This window comes from Nicotiana sylvestris, chromosome 9, assembly GCF_000393655.2.
Source record: "Nicotiana sylvestris chromosome 9, ASM39365v2, whole genome shotgun sequence".
NCBI lineage: Eukaryota > Viridiplantae > Streptophyta > Magnoliopsida > Solanales > Solanaceae > Nicotiana > Nicotiana sylvestris.
The window spans coordinates 121416581-121436365 of record NC_091065.1 but is presented as its reverse complement, the minus strand read 5'-3'; the positions used below and the strand labels follow the sequence as shown (position 1 = coordinate 121436365).

Sequence of the window (19785 nt, the reverse complement as noted above, 5' to 3'; positions counted from 1 at the left end):
ATGGAAAGCATTTATTAATTCAGTAGCTTATATTTTTGTTGGTTGTGCAGTGAAAACGAGCAAGTTGAACCACCCGTACTCACTCAATTGACCGAAAATGACGTATTACATCGGGATCTGGCAGATGCACAGAGTGAGGAACAGAACAATGATTACGATAATAATGCCGATGAATCCGGAGACGAGACACCCTTTTTTCGTGAGGATGGTGATGAGCAGGATGAGGAGGAAGGACCTGATTTGAAGAGAGACCCCCCTAGACGAAGAGTGTACGAGTCTGAAGTGTCGTTTCGTTCAAGGGAGATTCCTTACATTGATACTTGCCAACCGTGCCGGATGTGGAAGCTCTCACAAGGGATTTTGATGAAATCTGAATAGCAATGTGAGATGAGTCTAGACCAACGGTGCTTGCAAAGGGGATACTTTTTCCCTATAAAGCGCGCTTAAGCAGGGCTTGTAAAATGAATAACGTAAAAGAGTGTCGTGGGATGCAAGTATGAGAGTCAAGTCCGATGGTATACAAGGTTGTTTGCCACAGGTGATTTTGGCCATGTAATTGGATGTTGCGTGCGACCAAGAAGAAGACAGGTATGTGGAAAGTGGGTAAATACATTCCCACCCACACATGCGAAATGGACACATTCAACGGGAATCACTTCAACTTGGATATTGACTTGATTTCTCTTGTACTTATTCCGCACCTCCAAGCGTCCATAAGGTATACAATCAAAGAGTGCATTACATCAGTCCGCCAGGAATATGGCCATACCATTACGAAAAGAAAGGCATTTCTCGGGTGCAAACGAGCGTTTGAAATTGTGTACGGTAATTGGGATAAGTCATTTGCATCTCTTCCAAAGTACATGGCCGCACTGCAACACTTTAACCCGGGGATAGTTGTTGAATGGTAGCTTGAGCAGAGTTCGGGAACACCAGAATACATATTCAATTACGTGTTCTGGGCCTTTAAGCCAGCAATTAATGGTTTTTTGCATTACCGGCCCGTAATATCAATAGACGGAACTCATGTCTATGGAAAGTACGATATCAAGCTATTGATAGCCGTGGCAGTGGATGCTAATGGACAGATATTTCCTTTAGCTTTTGTTGTTTGTGCCAATGAAAGCACGGAGACGTGGATGCTGTTTTTGAACCACCTGAAAGAGCACGTTGTCAAACAACATTCAGGTATTTGTCTAAAATCTGATCGGCACGGTGGTATATTAAGTTCTGTGGAGAACTTGCCTGCATGGCAAGAACCTTATGCATACCACCATTACTGTGTGAGGCACTTTAAGGCCAATTTCCAGAAGGCACATCCTAACAAGGATCTACATGATTTGATGTGGATGGCAGCAACAGACCACCAACAGCATAAATTCCGGAGGCATATGGATTCTATCAGGCAAGAAGACGAGGCAGCCTATCGTTGGTTAATGCGACATGGCCCTGAAAAGTAGACGTTGCATACGGATGGTGGCAGACGATGGAGAATTCTTACTACAAACGTGTCAGAGTTCTTCAACGGGTTATTGAAGTCGGCAAGATTATTGCCTGTCACAGCCATAGTGAGGATGTCATTCAAGCAGATGGCGGGGAGGTTTGTTGAACGGTCTGCAGTTGCAACGGAATTGATGGAGAGGGGTGTTGAATTTATGCCAGTGCCGATGCAGAGATTTGAGAAATACAGACGGCGAGCATTTGGCATTCATTTTTGCAGCATGATAACGAAAGAGGTGTTTTTGAAGTTCGCACCGCTATCCATAATAATCGGGGTAATAATGTATATACCTTAAATGAATCAGTAAGGTTATGCTCCTGTGGGAAATGGTTCATCTACCACATGCCTTACTCACATGCCATCAAGTTTTTTCAACGTGTTGGTTATACGGAGACCAACTATGTTGATCAACAATATAGTGTCTTGTCAAACTGAAAAAGCTGACCAGTTGACATAAAGTTATCTTATCAACATCATGATATTTAACACGCAAAGTATAGCGCCATTAGATAGTACGTTATGTGTGTGTTGTCTTGTTGAACTGAAAAAACTGACCAGCTGACATAAAGTTGTCTTGTCAATATCATGATATTTAACACGCAAAGTATAGCGCCATTAGATAGTACGTTATGTGTGTGTTGTCTCGCCTATAAATAACGGGCTCATTGTAGTTATGTTGCATGCTTAAAATTTACTAAAAGAAAATATTTTATTAAAAGTAAGGTTTTTTTTACTAAAAGCAAATATTACACAAATGGCTCAACCTCTTCGTCCACCAAAGTGCAACTGCGGAAAAGCATGCTTGATGCAAAATTGTTGGGACGGTGGTGAAGTTGGACGCCGCTACCGGCATTGTATGAACCAGTTTTACAAGGTTCCCGGCGAACCTATTTGTGAATTTCAGGAATGGGTTGATGAACCATGTTATCAGGAATGTTACAGAGAACAACTGCAGTTTCTTCATAATATGTGTTTAAGACAACGGGAACATGAAAAAGAAAGCAAAAGAATTATTGCAGATTTGAGGGCGAATCTGAAAGAGGTGGGAGAAGAAAAATGGAAAACACAATGGAATTGTGAAGCACAAAAGGATCGTAAAAAAAATATAAACTGGAACTTGCGGAGGTGAAGGCGAAACTGAAAGATGTAGAAGAAGAAAAAGAACAGCTGGAAGAACGATTTAAGTGATTGGAGCGGAGAATAAATAGCAATCGGGGCTAAACATTGGCATGTATGTGTTTAGTGTATTTTTCATATTTCATGTATTTTTATTATGTTGGCCTGCTATGTTTGTGTTTGTGATTGTGTTTGTGTTGTAGTAATGTTTTCCTTGTTTGTTGTACTAAATTTTATTTTAATTGAAGTAGAAGTTAAGTTTAAGTGCTTGTGTTGTACTACATTTTATTTTAATTGAAGTGGAAGTTAAGTTTAAGTGCTTGTGTTGTACTAAATTTAATTTTATAAAACTATCAAACGAATGGAGAACTAAAAAAAGTAATGCGCATATTCGATTAAATATTATTGTTAATATATACAAAAATATTATTTACACCATGTCAATGTGTCCCGCATCAGGTGTGTCTCAATACAGCCGCTGGCCTGAGGTGCATCCCCTCCTGCCCGGGTATGCTATCAGGATCATCATCATCAAGTCGTCTCCTTATATCCGGATGCGGCGCAGGATGACATGTATCGGTGGTGCTGTCAGCTCCAGTAGAAGGCTACATAATAATATGAAACTTAGTATAAAAAACTACATAACAATTCACAACAATTTATATTGTCTTACCATCATCGTCTCTAGATCCTGAATGTAGTCATCTGTCGCTACATCGCATGAAGCCTTAAAAAGGAAATTAATAAGTTACAGTTAAAACAAATTCAAATCAAATACTAATAAACTCATACCTGCGCATGTGATGTGTAGCCATAACTCAGTCGGTGCCCACGATAAAAATCTCGGGTCGGTCGATCCTCAACAGTGGTAGACGGGCCTAGGAAGTATCTACCCAAATCCACTCCTTGAATATCCAAGCCCGTGATCAATAATTGACCCGATGGGGTCACCTGTGATGGAACTGGAGTGCGATAAATTCCAAGGCTGTAAGATGGCATGTCCGTCTTATGCATTCCACCTGCCATATCAGCAGCAACATCATCAGTAGGAGCCTCAAAGCCCCCTTGCTGGGGACCACCTCCTCTCCGCCCATGACCACGTCGTCCGGCACCACTAGCTCGTCGGCCACCACCAGTTCGTGGGATACCACGACCTCGATGGTACTGCGCTGGGTCCATATAATCATCCTCGTATGCCAAATGCTGATCCGATCGGGCTCGCTGCAGTGTCTGGGAAGCCACATCCATGAATCGATGACTATACTGGTGCATGGCCACAGGATCGTGGACATAACTCTGCATCTGCTGCCCCATATGATAGACGGTATACAATCCAATCGCCTGCACAAAGTAAAAAATATAAACTACATATTTTGCACTAAATTACAGGTATATAACTAATAATAACAGAAACATACCAGGGTCTCGTGTCTCCCGGCGTATGGGACGTACCGACCGTATGCCTGATGAACTGGGTTCCCGATAAAAAGTCGGGAAACAGTGCAGTACCATGCCATATAATGTTGAATAGGAAAGTGCTGCGGAGGTGGGGTCAAGTCCCCTCGCCTGTCCCAAGTACCCAACTGCTCGTTAAGCCATGCCATAAATGTGTCGTCCGCCCTGGACCGATCATCCCTCTCATAATATAAAGCATACCATGCAGGCAGAGTCGGTATAGGTTGCGGCAGGCCAAACTGGCGAAATACCCGCTCGGAGGCATGGTGCTCGACAATATCGAGGCATATGAGCGGGATAGAAGCCCTCCAAATATGTCGGACGAACGTGCAATACGCTGGTAGGGTACTTATCACCTCATCGTTGTACGGCATCCAGATGAACTATCAAATAAGAACACAAATCGTTAGTATGCACAACACTAAGTTAATCTATAACAAGTAAGTTTAGTTAGATATTCACCTCTGCGTCCTCCAGCAGATCCAACACATCTCTGCAGAGGGGGAGATTATGATGGGCATCTTACTCTCGTGCAAGAGTACGACGCATAACCCACCTACAGGCTAGAGGGAGTTGCGGAATTTCTACATTAGCCGGTAGTTGTGGTAGAGGTGGATGAAACTGCAAAAATCGCTCCCAGACCCGAACCTAACAAACAAAGTTGATGTAAAGTATAAGACTAACTATAACTAGGTAGAATTGTAACTAATGGACATATTATTTGAATATATTGTCACCTGTAGAAACGGCAGAAAGCCACCAACCTCTCTCTGTGTGCCGATGCAAGCCCGGCACATCTGCTTGTATAGATATGAGATGACAGCACCACCCCAGTTGTAGATGGTTGTATCCTCGAACCGTGCAATATGATGCAGAAAACGGAGGCTCACTAGGTTCCCCGAAGTGTTCGGGAACAAGACCCCCCAAATAGAAGGAGCAACAGCAACCTCGTATATCGCTGTACATCCACCTCCGCTGACTCGTCGGTGATAGTATGGTGGATCTGCACCATGTGGTCTCTAATGGGAAGCAACTGTATACGACTGGACCCAGACGCTACCGCCTCGTCCTCCGGCATGAAACCCGTGAGCATGTGCAGCATATCCCAATATGCCTACCGCGAATAATATCTCATGGTCGCAGGCAGTAAAACTGGCAAGCCATCAACGGACAGGCCATATAAAATCTCAGCGTTCTGGAGTGTGATGGTGGCCTCGCCGATGGGCAAATGGAAAGTGTGCATCTCCGGTCGCCACCGCTCAATCAAGGTCGTGATCAAAGCATAGTCGAGCTATATCCGGCCAATCCTAATAATCCTATATAATCCCATCTCCTCTAGGTAATGGACCACGCGGGGATGTAGAACGCGGGGAGGACTCAAAAACTCCCACAATAGATCCACTCTTCTAGCCCAGAAATTCTGCGTAAGCAACTGTCCGTCCCATATATACTCGGATCTATGCTGGGGCTGTTGGGATAATAGATCCAACGTCCGAGGGCCGGGATGTATAGTCGCGTCCATGTCGTCAACTGTAAATTCATATTTTTTAATAACTTAATTTTACAAATAATATATATATATGGGTTCAGGGCTTCAGGGCTCGATATATTAAGGATCAGTGACACCAAACTATCATTAATAATTATGTATTTTTATTATAATTTAAATTTATATTTTTTAATAACTTAATTGTACATATATATATATATATATATGGGTTCAGGGCTCGATATTTTGAGGACCAGTGACACCAAACTATCATTAATAATTATGTGTTTTTATTATAATTTAAATTCATATTTTTTAATAACTTAATTGTACAAATTATATATATATATATATATATATATATGTATATATATATGTGTGTGTGTGTGTATGTGTGTGTGTGTTTATATATATATATATATATATATATATATATATATATATATATATATATATATATGTTTTTATACAATTATTAACTTAATTGTACAAAGTTTGCATTTTCAACAACCAGTATAAGATACTTAAACAAAAGGAATTCTAAACTAAAATACTACACATTACTACGCTACAAGGCTCTAAATTTTACTACGCTAAAAGGGTCTACGTTTTGCTACTCTAAGAAGGTCTAGATTTTACTACGCTAACAAATAATCTAAACTAACCATAAACAATAAATAATTTAATTGCAAATAAAACATAAAATGGCATGAAAACACATATATATAAATCAGGATATTAACAGACAAATGTATTTTACAAATTTATATTTTTTTAGAAAACACTAATATTAAATCCGGATAAATTTAACATGCTAGTTTCGAAAAAAACACAAACCGAAATAGAACACATACAAATCAAATAATATGCATTATTATAAATGTTTCAACTTAATAAATCAAAATACCTCGATTTAGAATTTTCGGAAAGCAAAAAGATTAAAATTTTGACTCCGGAAGTGTGAATCAACAATAACACGAAGCTCTCCTCGAATGTGGGACCTACGTTCTTCAAGTTTTATGTGTCGGGGGGATCCAAATTTTTTTTTTTTTAAAATGAGGGAAGAAGCGGGTATGGGGTGGGGGACCAAAAATAGAGGGGAAGGTTAAAATAATGGAGGAGGAGTCGATGAAGAAGACGGAGGGTTTAAAAAATGTATGTATAGCGCCACAATACCTGGCGCTATACATTAATGATGTATGTATAGCGCCAGGTATTGTAGCGCTATACCTGTGTGTGTCAGATTTTACAGTATAAAGCCACAATACCTGGCGCTATACATTAACGATGTCGTTACTGTTAATGTATAGCGCCAGGTATTGTGGCGCTATATATAAAAATGTAACTTTTTTTACCACCTATTTGTGTACTTTGAGTCCAAAAGAACCACATTTTGGTTCCGGACTCGCGATCCAGAACCTTGGCAAGGCAGTTTTGCTGTCGGAACTTGCTCAGCATGTTACCTTTCTCGAGTCCCAACTGTCAACGCTAAAGAGTATTAACGCTGATGACCCGAATTTCGAAGAAGAAATTTAGAAGCTAGAGAAGTCAGTAGCCGAGGCATGAAAAACTTTGGATTCTGCACCTGGTGCAGAGGGTCCTCCGGGGGTGAAGAGTTACCGAGCCTTTTGGAGGGAGCCACCGAGTTGAAAAATCACGCCCCAACCCTTCAACCCATTGAGTTGAACTTGTTGCGGAAGCCAAATGTATATAATGTGAATGAGTCACAACTACTATACCAAAAATTATAACAGCCACCAAATAATAAATAAGACAATAAAGCAACAATAAAAGGAACACCAGAATTTACGCGTTTCGGGCAATTTTGCCTATTTCCTCGGACACAACCAATATTTTATTCCACTCCAAAAATACAAGTGAAATAGTACTAAAGAGAGAATATACAAATTCCTTAAGAAGATAAGAAGGCAAATGAGAGGTGTGTTTTAAATCCTAAACATTAGTCCTCCTTTTATAGGGAAAAATTCCCACCCTATTGTGTCCTCCACCGATGTGGGACAAATTTTGGCAATCAACAAATCTCCACCTTGGCAAAATTCTACATCTTTAATTTTTTCTTAATAATAAATTTTAGTTGTGTGTTCATCCTCAATCTTCAGTGTTTAACAATGTTGATCAAATCCAAACAATATTGAAACTTTACTGCAGTCACCACTTTTGTCAGCATATCAGCAGGATTCTCCATAGTATGAATTTTCTTTACCGCGACTCCACCTTCTTCTATGATTTCTCGTACAAAATGATATCGAACATCAATGTGTTTCATCCTTGCATGATAAACTTGATTCTTCTTTAATTGAATAGCACTTTGACTATCACAAAAAATTGTGATACTTTTGTGTCCAATACCAAGCTCTTTTAGCAATCCCTGAAGCCAAATTGCCTCCTTCTAAGCCTCTGTAATAGCCATGTACTCTACCTCTGTTGTAGACAAAGCAACTGTTGACTGCAAAGTAGACTTCCAACTAAGTGGTGCCTTTGCAAAAGTAAACACATAACCAGTAGTTGATCTTCGTTTGTCCAGATCACCCGCAAAATCTGAGTCACAATATCCAACTACAGACTGATTGCCTTCCTGCTCAAAAACTAACCCAATATCTACAGTATTATGAATATACCGTAGAATCCACTTCACAGCTTGCCAATGCTCCTTTCCTGGATTACGCATATATCTGCTAATAACTCCAATAGCTTGTGAAATGTCAGGTCTCGTACAGACCATTGCATACATCAAACTACTAACAGCATTTGTGTATGGTACCCTTGACATATACTCTCGTTCAGCTTCATCCATTGGCGACATAGTAGTACTTAGCTTAAAATGGGGAGCAAGTGGAGTACTAACTGGCTTAGTCTTGTCATCTATGCCAAAACGTTGTAGTACTCTCTTCAAATATTCTTTCTGAGATAAACAGAGTTTCTTTGAACGTCTATCTCTAATTATCTCCATGCCAAGAATTTTCTTTGCCTCACCCAGATCCTTCATCTCGAACTCCTTCTTCAGTTGAATCTTCAACTTATCAATTTCTTCCGAATTCTTGGAAGCTATCAACATATCATCAACATATAGGAGAAGATATACAAAGGAACCATCTTTAAGCTTGCGCAAATACACACAATGATCGTATTTGCTTCTCTTGTACCCTTGCCGCAACATAAACTCGTCAAATCGCTTGTACCATTGTCTAGAAGATTGTTTCAATCCGTACAACGATTTTTCAAGTTTGCATACCATATTTTCTTTTCCAGCAACTTTGAATCCTTCTGGCTGAGTCATGTAGATTTTCTCCTCCAAGTTACCATGTAAAAATCCATCTGAACTAGTTCCAAATCCAACTGTGCTATCAAAGCCAACATAATTTTAATGGAGAAATGTTTTACAACTGGAAAAAACACTTCATTGTAATCAATTCCCTCATTTTGAGCATATCCTTTGGCCACCAATCTTTCTTTGTAGCGAACATCTTCTTGGTTAGGAAATCCTTCTTTCTTTGCAAATGCCCATTTGCACCCAACTGCTTTCTTTCCCTTCGGGAGATTGGCCAATCCCCATGTATGATTCTGATGAAGGGACTGTATTTCATTATTCATGGCAATCCTCCACTTATCTTCTTTTGAACTTTGGACTGCGTCTTTATAAGTTGTAGGAACATCATCAACTACAATTGAGGCGGCATAAGCAATCGTCTCTATAAGACGAACATGTTTTGTTATTGTCCTTTTTGGCATGTTAGTTGCAATTGATTCAAGTTGTTGTTAAGGTTCCTGAGTTGGAATCTCCCTCTTTACTGGCTCCTCTTCCAGAGGATAATCTTCATTTGTTTCCTCCTCTGCTTCTTGTGTAGGAAAAATAAATTTTTCCTCAAACTCCACATGCTTAGAAGAACCCTCATTTTGTTTCGTATCTTCGGTTACCTTATTTACCATAGCAGATTCATCAAAGGTAACATCCCTGCTGAATATTACTTTCTTTGTCATAGGACACCATAAGCGATATCCTTTGACTCTAAAAGTAATCCCCATAAAAGTAGCCTTCTTTGCCCTTGGATCCAATTTTGACTCTATCACATGATAATATGCAGTTGAGCCAAGCACGTGCAAAGAGTCATAATATTCAGCAGGCTTTCCATACCATTTTTCAAATGGTGTCATGCCGTCAATAGCAGCAGATGGTAGACAATTAATGAGGTGGCATGCATATGTAACTGCCTCAGCCCAAAATTCATTGCCCAAGCCAACGTTAGACAACATACACCGTACCTTCTCCAGCAAGGTTCGGTTCATACGTTCTGCCACTCCATTATGTTGTGGTGTATGTCTGACAGTGAAGTGTCGGACGATACCATCATTTTCACAGACCTTATTAAAATGATCATTTTTGTATTCACCTCCATTGTCTGTGCGAATGCACTTGATCCTCCTGCATGTTTGATTCTCCACCATCATTTTCCATTTGAGAAAAATTCCCAACACTTCATCTTTGCTCTTCATTGTATACACCCACACTCTTCGAGAAAAATTATCAACAAAGGTTACAAAATAGTGCTTCCCATGCAATGAAGGTGTTTTGGAAGGACACCAAACATCAAAGTGTACATAATCCAAAATGCCTTTAGTATTATGGATCGTTGTACCAAATTTAACCCTTGTCTGTTTCCCTTTGACACAATGCTCGCAAAACTCCAAGTTGCAAGTCTTTAATCCTTTTAACAATCCTTGATCTGATAGAGTTTTCAAGGATTGTCCTACAGCATGTCCCAAGTGCATGTGTCATAGCCTGGTTGTTTCTACCTCTTTTTCATCACTGGATGTTACTGTAGTTGTCCCAATAACTGTACTACCGCGATAACAGTATATTTTATTGTTCTTCCAATTGGCCTTCATTATCACTAGTGCACCGCAGCATACTCTCATCACTCCATTTTCTGCAATGATTTTGAACCCTTTTGATTCTAGGGCTCCCACAGAGATGAGATTTTTCTTTAAACCGGGTACATATCGAACATCTATTAATGTTCTGATCATTCCATTATGGTTCCTTAATCGTATTGAACCAATGTCATATGAGGTAAGAGGGTTGTTATCCACTATGTGGACGACTCCATATTCTCCTTCTTGAAAATCCACGAACCAATCCCTGTTGGGACACATATGATAGCTACAAGCCGAGTCCATCAACAATATGTCTGATGATGTTGATGGCTCTGTTGTAACTAATGAGAAGTCTAAATCATCACAATCAGCTACATTTGAATCCATAATGGTCTTTCCATTGTTATGTTTGGCCTTATTCTTCAACTTCGGACAGTCTTTCTTATAGTGCCACTTTTCTCGACAAAAGGCACATTCATCTTTGCTGGGTCTAGATCTTGACTTGGATCTTCCTTTCTTTGTCCTCGTTTGATTTTGAGGACTACCCCTCACAACCAGTGCTTCTCCTTCTCCGCTCTTCTGTTTTTCTCCCTTTCTTTGTTCATAGCTGTAAAAAGCCGAACAAACTTATCTGAGAGAAATTTCGTCATTCCCATGGAGTAGAGTAGTTTCAAGGTGCTCGTACTCATCAGGAAGTGACCCCAACAACATCAAGGCCAAGTCACCATCATCAAAAGTTGCATCCATATTTTGCAAATCTGTGACCAACTTATTAAAACTGGTGATATGTTCATTTATCGTGGTACCAGGAACTTAGGTGAAGCGAAACAGTTTCTTCTTCATGTACAATTTATTTTGACTATTTTTCTTCAAAAGTTTATCCTCCAGTGTTTTCCATAATTTACTTGCAGAAATTTCCTTTGTGTATGGATATTTCTGCTCTCTAGCAAGGTAGGATCGAATGGTACCACAAGCAACATGGTTGATAATTCTCCAATCTTCTTCTCCAATAACATCTGGTCTTTTTTCTTTAATGGCAAGATCTAGACCTTGTTGAAAAAGGACATCTAGAACCTCGCCTTGCCACATCCCAAAATGTCCTGACCCATCAAAAATTTCTACCGTAAATTTCGCATTTGACACAATTCTTGTCATAAGTGAAGATGTCAATGATGATGTGTTGTTGACACTTGATGTAGAATCTTCTTGTTTATTGTCTCCCATCTTTGACACAAATATTATTTAATAGCTGGCGACACAAATCAAGATTGTTTCCTTTCTGGTGTGGAAGATCAGACTAAGCTGCAACCACAGAGCATACTCAGATAGAACCTTGACTCAGTTACCAAGATAAATTTTTTCTGATGTGGAAGATCAGACTATGTTGTAACCACAGAGCATACTTAGACAGTACCTTGGCTCTGATACCAATTGTTTCGGAAGGCAAATATATATAATGTGAATGAGTCACAACTACTATACTAAAAATTATGACAGCCACCAAATAATAAATAAGACAATAAAGCAATAATAAAAGGAACACCAGAATTTACGAGGTTCGGCCAATTTTGCCTACTTCCTCGGACACAACCAATATTTTATTCCACTCCAAAAATACAAGTGAAATAGTACTAAAGAGAGAAGATACAAATGTCTTAAGAAGATAAGGAGGCAAATGAGATGTGTGTTTTAAATCTTAAACATTAGGCCTCCTTTTATAGGGAAAAATTCCCACCCTATTGTGTCCTCCAACCAATGTGAGACAAATTTTGGCAATCAACAGAACTATCTCTTTCCTGCCCAGCATTCCAGGATCAGCAATTTCTTTCGTTCTCTGCGGGAAGTCAGTAAAGTTTGAGTGCCATCGCAGTGAACCAGAATCTGGTATTTTGGGAATATTATTCCCTTCTTGAATGTCTCTTGATTGCTTTCTCTTTTTGTTGTCCTATAAGAGGCACATGCACATGTTCCATTTGATGTACTCGGATGGAACCTTTAATATTAATGAAAATACCTTCATCTTTTGCATTTCTTTGAGTAATTTTTGCACTTTCGTAGCCTCGTTACGGAACACCTTTTTGTAGGATCTGGGCTCTCAATTTCGAGAACTAATCCTGGTACTTGAAACCAATTTTTGTCCTATCCTGAAACGCCCTTGTGTTCGTGCAAGTGCCACGCGTGGTCGAGTTAACTTCCTTCCTCGGTAATAACGCAACATTTATGGAAAATCCTTTAGCAGGAAGACGTGCCTTTTCTAACAGTCATCTCTTCAGATTCATCACATCAAAAGTCCACATCCATGCAATGCTTGAGGCGAGAGCGGAACCAAAATGTGGTTTTTTTTTACTCAAAATACGCAAATAAGTGTAAAAAAAAAGTTACCAAACTATATATAATGCCACAAATAGTGGCACTATACAGTAACGTTAACTGCACCGTTACTGTATAGTGCCACTATTTGTGGCGTTATACTGACATACCTTACATAGCGCCATTAATAGTGGCGCTATACCCCTTATTACCTGAACACATAGCGCCATTAATAGTGGCGCTATACCCCTTAATACAAATCCTCCATCTTCTTCTTCTTCGTTCCATCTCCCTCATTTCTCATTTCTGGTCCCCACCACCACCACCACCACCACCGATTCTGCCCCCATTTTTTTTAAAAAAAATTTGGGTCCACCCGTCACATAAAAGTTTAATATTTGTGGTCCCACTGTCGAGTAGAGCTTCGTGTTATTGTGGATTCACTCTTCCGGAGTCAAAATTTCGATCTATCTACATTCCGAAAATTCTAAATCGAGGTATTTCGATTTATTTTAAGTTGAAACTTTTATAACAATGCATATTACTTGATTTGTATGTGTTCTATTTCGGTTTGTGTTTATTTTTTTCCGAAACTAGCATGTTAAATTTTATCCGGATTTAATTTTAGTGTTGTATAAAAATATGTAAATTAGTCTAAAAAATGTGTTTGTTAATATCCTCATGTATATTTATGTGTTTTTATGCCGTTTAGTTTAGATTATTTTTTAGCGTAGTAAAATGTAGACTTTTTTAGCGTAGTAAAACGTAGACCCTTTTAGCGTAGTAAAACGTAGACCCTTTTAGCGTAGTAAAATGTAGAGCCTTGTAGCGTAGTATTGTGTAGTAATTGTTTAATTATCTTATATTCTAGCACGAAACTCATAATTATATATATATATATATATATATATATATATATATATATATATATATATATATATATATATAATTCTTACAATTAATTTATTAAAAAATATGAATAAAAATTATAAAAAAAACATAAAATTATTAATGATAGTTTGGTACTACTGGGCCTCAGAAAATCTAGCACGAAACCCATAATTATAAAAATTATATATATATATATATATATATATATATACATATAATTTTTACAATTAATTTATTAAAAAATATGAATAAAAATTATAAAAAAACATAAAATTATTAATGATAGTTTGGTACTACTGAGCCTCAGAAAATCTAGCACGAAACCCATAATTATAAAATATATATATATATATACATATAATTCTTAAAATTAATTTATTAAAAAATATGAATAAAAATTATAAAAAAAACATAAAATTATTAATGATAGTTTGGTACTACTGGGCCTCAGAAAATCTAGCACGAAACCCATAATTATAATATATATATATATATATATATATATATATATATATATATATATATATATATATATATATATATATATATATAATTTTTACAATTTAGTTATTAAATAAATATGAATAAAAATTATTAAAAAACATAAAATTATTAATGATAGTTTGGTACCACTGAGCTTCAGAAAATCTAGCACGAAACCCATAATTATAAAAATATATATATATATATATATATATATATATATATATATATAATTTTTACAATTAAGTTATTAAAAAATATGAATAAAAATTATTAAAAAAACATAAAATTATTAATGATAGTTTGGTACCACTGGGCCTCAGAAAATCTAGCACGAAACCCATAAGTATATATATAATTTTTACAATTAAGTTGTTAAAAAATATGAATTTAAATTATAAAAAACACACATAAATTTTAATGATAGTTATTAAAAATTATGAATTTGCAGTTGACGACATGGATGCACCTATACATCCCGGCCCTCGGACGTCGGAGCTACTACCCCTACAGCCCCAGCATAGATCCGAGCATATATGGGGGGGAGAGTTGCTTACGCAGACTTTTCGGGGCAGGAGAGTGGATTTATTGTGGGAGTTTTTGACTCCTCCCCGCGTTCTACATCCCCGTGTGGTCCATCACCTGGAGGAGATGGGATTATATAGGATCATTAGCATTGGCCGGATACAGCTCGACTATGCTTTGATCACGGCGTTGATTGAGCGGTGGCGACCGGAGACGCACACTTTCCATCTGCCCATCGGCGAAGCCACCATCACACTCCAGGACGTCGAGATTTTATATGGCCTGTCCACCGATGGCTTGCCAGTTTTACTGCCTGGGAATATGAGATATTTTAATCGGGCTTCATATATGGATATGCTGCACAGGCTCACGGGCTTCAGGTCCGAGGACCCAGATGTAGCAATTGGGAGCAGTCGTATGCAGTTGGTCCCCATTAGAGACCACTTGGTGCAGATCCACGATACTATCACCGACGATTCAGCGGAGGTGGATGTGGAGCAATATACGAGGCTGTTGTTGCTCCTTCTATTTGGGGTGGTCTTGTTCCCGAACACTTCGGGGAACCTAGTGAGCCTTCGTTTTCTGCATCATATTGCGGACTTCGATGATACAGTTAGCTACAGTGGTGCTGTCCTATCTTTTTTGTACAGGCAGATGTGCCGGGCATCCATGTGCACACAGAGAGACGTTTCTGGCTTTCTGCCACTTCTACAGGTGACAACTTATTCAAATAATTTGTCGTTTAGTTACAATTCTACCTATTTATAGTTAATCTTTACGTCAACTTTGTGTTTTAGGTTTGGGTGTGGGAGCGATTTCTGCAACTTCGGGCACCTCTACCACAGCTACCGGCTAATGTACATATTCCTGATCTCCCTCTAGCTTGTAGGTGGGTATTGCATCGTAGACTTGCACGAGAGTATCATGGCCATCATAATCTCCCCTTCTGTAGGGATGTGTTGGATTTTCTGGAGGATGCAGATACAGAGTTATGTCCATGACCCTGTGATCATGCAGGACTATAGTCGTCGCTTAATGGATGTGGCTGCCCAGACACTGCAGCGAGGCCGATCAGATCAGCGTTTGGCACACCAGCCAGATTATGTTGACCTAGCCACGTACCAGCGAGGTCGTGGTATGCCATGGGGTGGTGGCCGACGAGCTGTTGCTGCTCCACGACGACCTGCTGGTGTTGGACGACGTGGTTGTGGGCGGAGAGGAGGTCCCCAGCAAGGGGGCTTTGAGGCTCCTGCTGATGATGTTGCTGCTGATATGGGAGGTGGCATGCATGAGACCGACATGTCGTCTTACAGCCTTGGCATTTATGACACTCCAGGGACGTCGCAGGTGACCCCATCGGGTCAATTCTTGATCATGGGCTCGGATTTTCAAGGAGTGGAGTTGGGTAGATATTTCCCTGGCCCGTTTACCACTGATGAGTCTCGACCGATTCGAGATTTTGATAGTGGGCACCGACTGAGTTATGGCAGCTCATCACATGCGCAGGTATGAGTTTATTAGTATTAATTTTATTACTGTTTTTACTATAACTTATTTATTTTGTTTTAACTTTATTAATTTACTTTTTTAGGCTTCATGCGATGCTGCGACAGATGACTACATTCAGGATCCAGACACGATTATGGTAAGACAATATAAATTTTTGTGAATTGTTATGTAGTTTTCTATACTAAGTTTGATATTATTATGTAGCCTTCTACTGGACCTGACAGCACCACCGATACATGTCATCCTGTGCCGCATCCGGCCATAAGGAGACGACTTGATGATGATGATCCTGATAGCGTACCTGGGCGGCAGGGGATGCGCCTCAGGCCAACGGCTACTTTGAGACACACCGGATGTGGGACACATTGATTCGGTCTTCCATTTTTTTGTTTTTTTGGTGTAAATAATATTTTTGTATACATTAACAGCAATATTTAGTCGAATATGACAATTACTTTTTTTTAGTTCTCATTTTGTTTTATAGTATTTGGTATAGTAACACAACAACTTAAACTTAACTTCCACTTAAATTAAAATAAAATTTAGTACAACAAACAAGGAAAACATTACTACAACACAAACACAAACATAACAGGCCAACATAATAAAAATACATGACATATGAAAATGACACTAAACACATACACGCCAATGCTCCATCCTCAGTTGTCATTTATTCTTCGCTCCAACCACTTAAATCGTTCTTCCATTTGTTCTTTTTCTTCTTCTAACTCTTTCACTCTCGCCTTCACCTCCGCAAGTTCCCGTTTATATTTTTCGTTGCGTTCCTTGTGTGCTTCACAATTCCATTCTGCTCTCCATTTTTTATCTTCCACCTCCTTCAGTTTCTCCCTCATTTCTGTAATAATTCTATCTCCCTCCTTTTGTATTCTATGCTGGTATAACAACATATTATGAAATTCCTGTAATCTATCCCTGTAGCTTTCCTGATAACATGGTTCCTCAGCCCATTCATCAAATTCACAAGTAGGTTCGTCGGGTTGCTTGTACAACTTGTTCATACAGCACCAATAGCGGCGTCCAACGTTAGCACCTTCCCACCCACAATCCATCATGCATGGTTTTCCACATAAGCAAATTGGTGGACGACCAGGTTGAGCCATTTGTGAATTATTTGCTTATAATAAAAACCTTACTTACTTTTAATGAAATATTTCTTGGGGGAAATTTTTAGCACACAAAATAACTACAATGACCCCATTATTTATAGGCTAAACAACACACATATAGCGCCATATCTAATGGCTCTATATTAGATAGCGTCATATCTAATGGCGCCATATCATGATGTTGACGAGACGACTTTATGTCAGCCGGTCACACATATCTAATGGCGCCATACCATGATGTTTTCAGCTTTTCCAGTTCGATAAGATAAGACACACATAGTGCCATATGTATATTTTGTGTATTAAATATCGTGATAGCGACAAGACAACACACATAATAAATATACCGATAATTATATTAAATTATTATTTAAATAGGTAAAAAGGGAAAGTACAAATCATAATTAACAAACAAGAAAATATTATTTCATAAATACTTAAATCGTATACATAACAACTAATTATTACAACATGAACTCATGGGTAGTTAGGTACAATAGAAGAACACCCGCCCTGAGCTTGATTATTGTTGCCACCCAATCTCCAGGCAATGATAGTCATTCCTTAATAAAAATGGGAAGGAATGATCCAAACCTCATGCTTACTTAACATATTCGTTTCTATCTGTATCTCCTTATATCTTCACCTCTTCTTGATCTTCTACTCACTTTTGAAGGAAAAAAACTCTTCATCAAACTTTCCTGACTTTTAGTTTTCTTTAATATAGTCTTAACGGATCTTAAGATCATAATCCTTCAGTGGAGAGACCTCCGTCTTCTCCTGCTCTATTGCACCTAAAACCACTGTTGTCGCTGATACTACAAATGTGGCCGTAGTGGAGGTGACATTTCTACTAACAAAGAAAAAGAGGAACGAAAAGGTCGAGTTTGCCGATCAGCTATAACGGACCATTTCAGACATTGTGCCAAAAGAGTTGAGGAAAGATAATAATTTCAACATCAGGGAGAACACCGAAAGACAGGTCACCATGTATAACTTCCTGGCTCTTATAACAAATCATATATGCCCTGTTGTTCGAAAGGACTGCAGATAGGACAGTAGGATGAATCTTTTCCTCGGACACCCTTGAGGGGAGAAGAGGATTACAAGCCACTGCATGGGCATTCATTCATCAGGACGTATCCATTCTCGATAGGAATTTCCCTTCTGGTTGTCGAGATCATGGAGAAGTTTTGCTTCAATTACCAGTTGTGTCTAGCACCAATAGGCCCTTAGGTATGGATCTTGGTGATGGGCTTTTGACACTTGGCTTCCAAGGTTGATGTACCTTCTACTTACTAGCATTTACTTTATTTGTACTCTCCCAAACTCTACTGAGAGGGCGTGATTAACATGACGCATCAGGGTTTGAAGGCTCGCATCTCAGACTATGGGAATGACTTTGAAAAGAGGTGGTGTGATCGATACATAGTCATCCAAACCAAGTTCCTTTGGTCGGACACGAATATCAAGTTCCCGGAAAAATGGAGGTTTGCGCAAAAGTTTTTTGGTCTTTTTCACTTTCTTAGATTAAATTAGAGAAGACCCTTTTACCACTTACTACATTGTTCACCTACTGCGGTGGAGGTGGAAGCGGTCCTGGACATAGAGGATTGGGTTTCCAAGATCTTGGGAGTATCCACCAGAATTTCAAAGTCATGGAAAAATATTGCGGCCGAACTAGGAGGTGTTCGAGCGAAGTATCATGGTGAGACTTCTTTAAGCTTACAACTTCATTTTTCTCCTTCATCATCGCTATGTCTAACATATGCAAATCTAAAAAGATATGGGTTTTAATAAAAGACCCAAGCCTTGGGTTGGTTCCGTAGAAATGGCATCTCGGCTTATTCGAGAACTGATCCTCACAATTTCGGAGAAGGTTCCTTTAAGACCATATTCCTTTGGTTCTTTAAAGAGGAAGCGTATTTCCGAGAAGAAGTCCTAGACATCTGGGTTAGGAGAGGGTGCCACTCGATCCATTCCCCCGCCTATGTAAGATAGTGCTACAGGACGGTAAACGTACACCGACCCCGTCCAAGTTCACTTCAGCGAGGAAACCATTGTTCTTTCATTAGTAGAGGGTTATTCCAGAGGGAGGAATGGCTGCAGAAGCCGCGATAGATATAATTTTGGATGAGGGTATGTTGATAAGGTGAGTTATCTCATCTAATGAGATAGCCATGGTGCCCTTAAGCGAGCGAGAGTTTCTGCCTTTCCAAACTGTCCCTTCTACCGAAGAGGTGAATTCTCGAAAAGGTTCAAATGAGGTGAGGCAAGTTATCGAGAAGGTTCAAATGAGGTGGCTGTATTGGCCCATGATGGTCCCCTTGTTCCTATAGTGGAGACTTCTGACCACCATCTTATCAATTTTCGGTGCCAAGCGGGGTCAAAATATTAAACTAGCCCAAGCCATTTGAGTCCCCAAGACTAAAACAAATGGCGTCTATGAACGTTGAGGCCTTGATGACTCAAATGGCTTATAA

General features: G+C 39.1%; 1 long non-coding RNA gene across 1 annotated transcript; it reads left to right on the top strand.

Annotated features, from left to right (window-relative positions):
* The first annotated feature begins 16113 nt into the window (after positions 1 to 16113).
* On the top strand, positions 16114 to 16467 carry LOC104228081 (uncharacterized). The gene is made up of 3 exons (XR_011402194.1): positions 16114 to 16169; positions 16255 to 16308; positions 16377 to 16467. It is a non-coding gene; the product is annotated as an uncharacterized lncRNA (long non-coding RNA).
* Positions 16468 to 19785: the final 3318 nt, after the last annotated feature.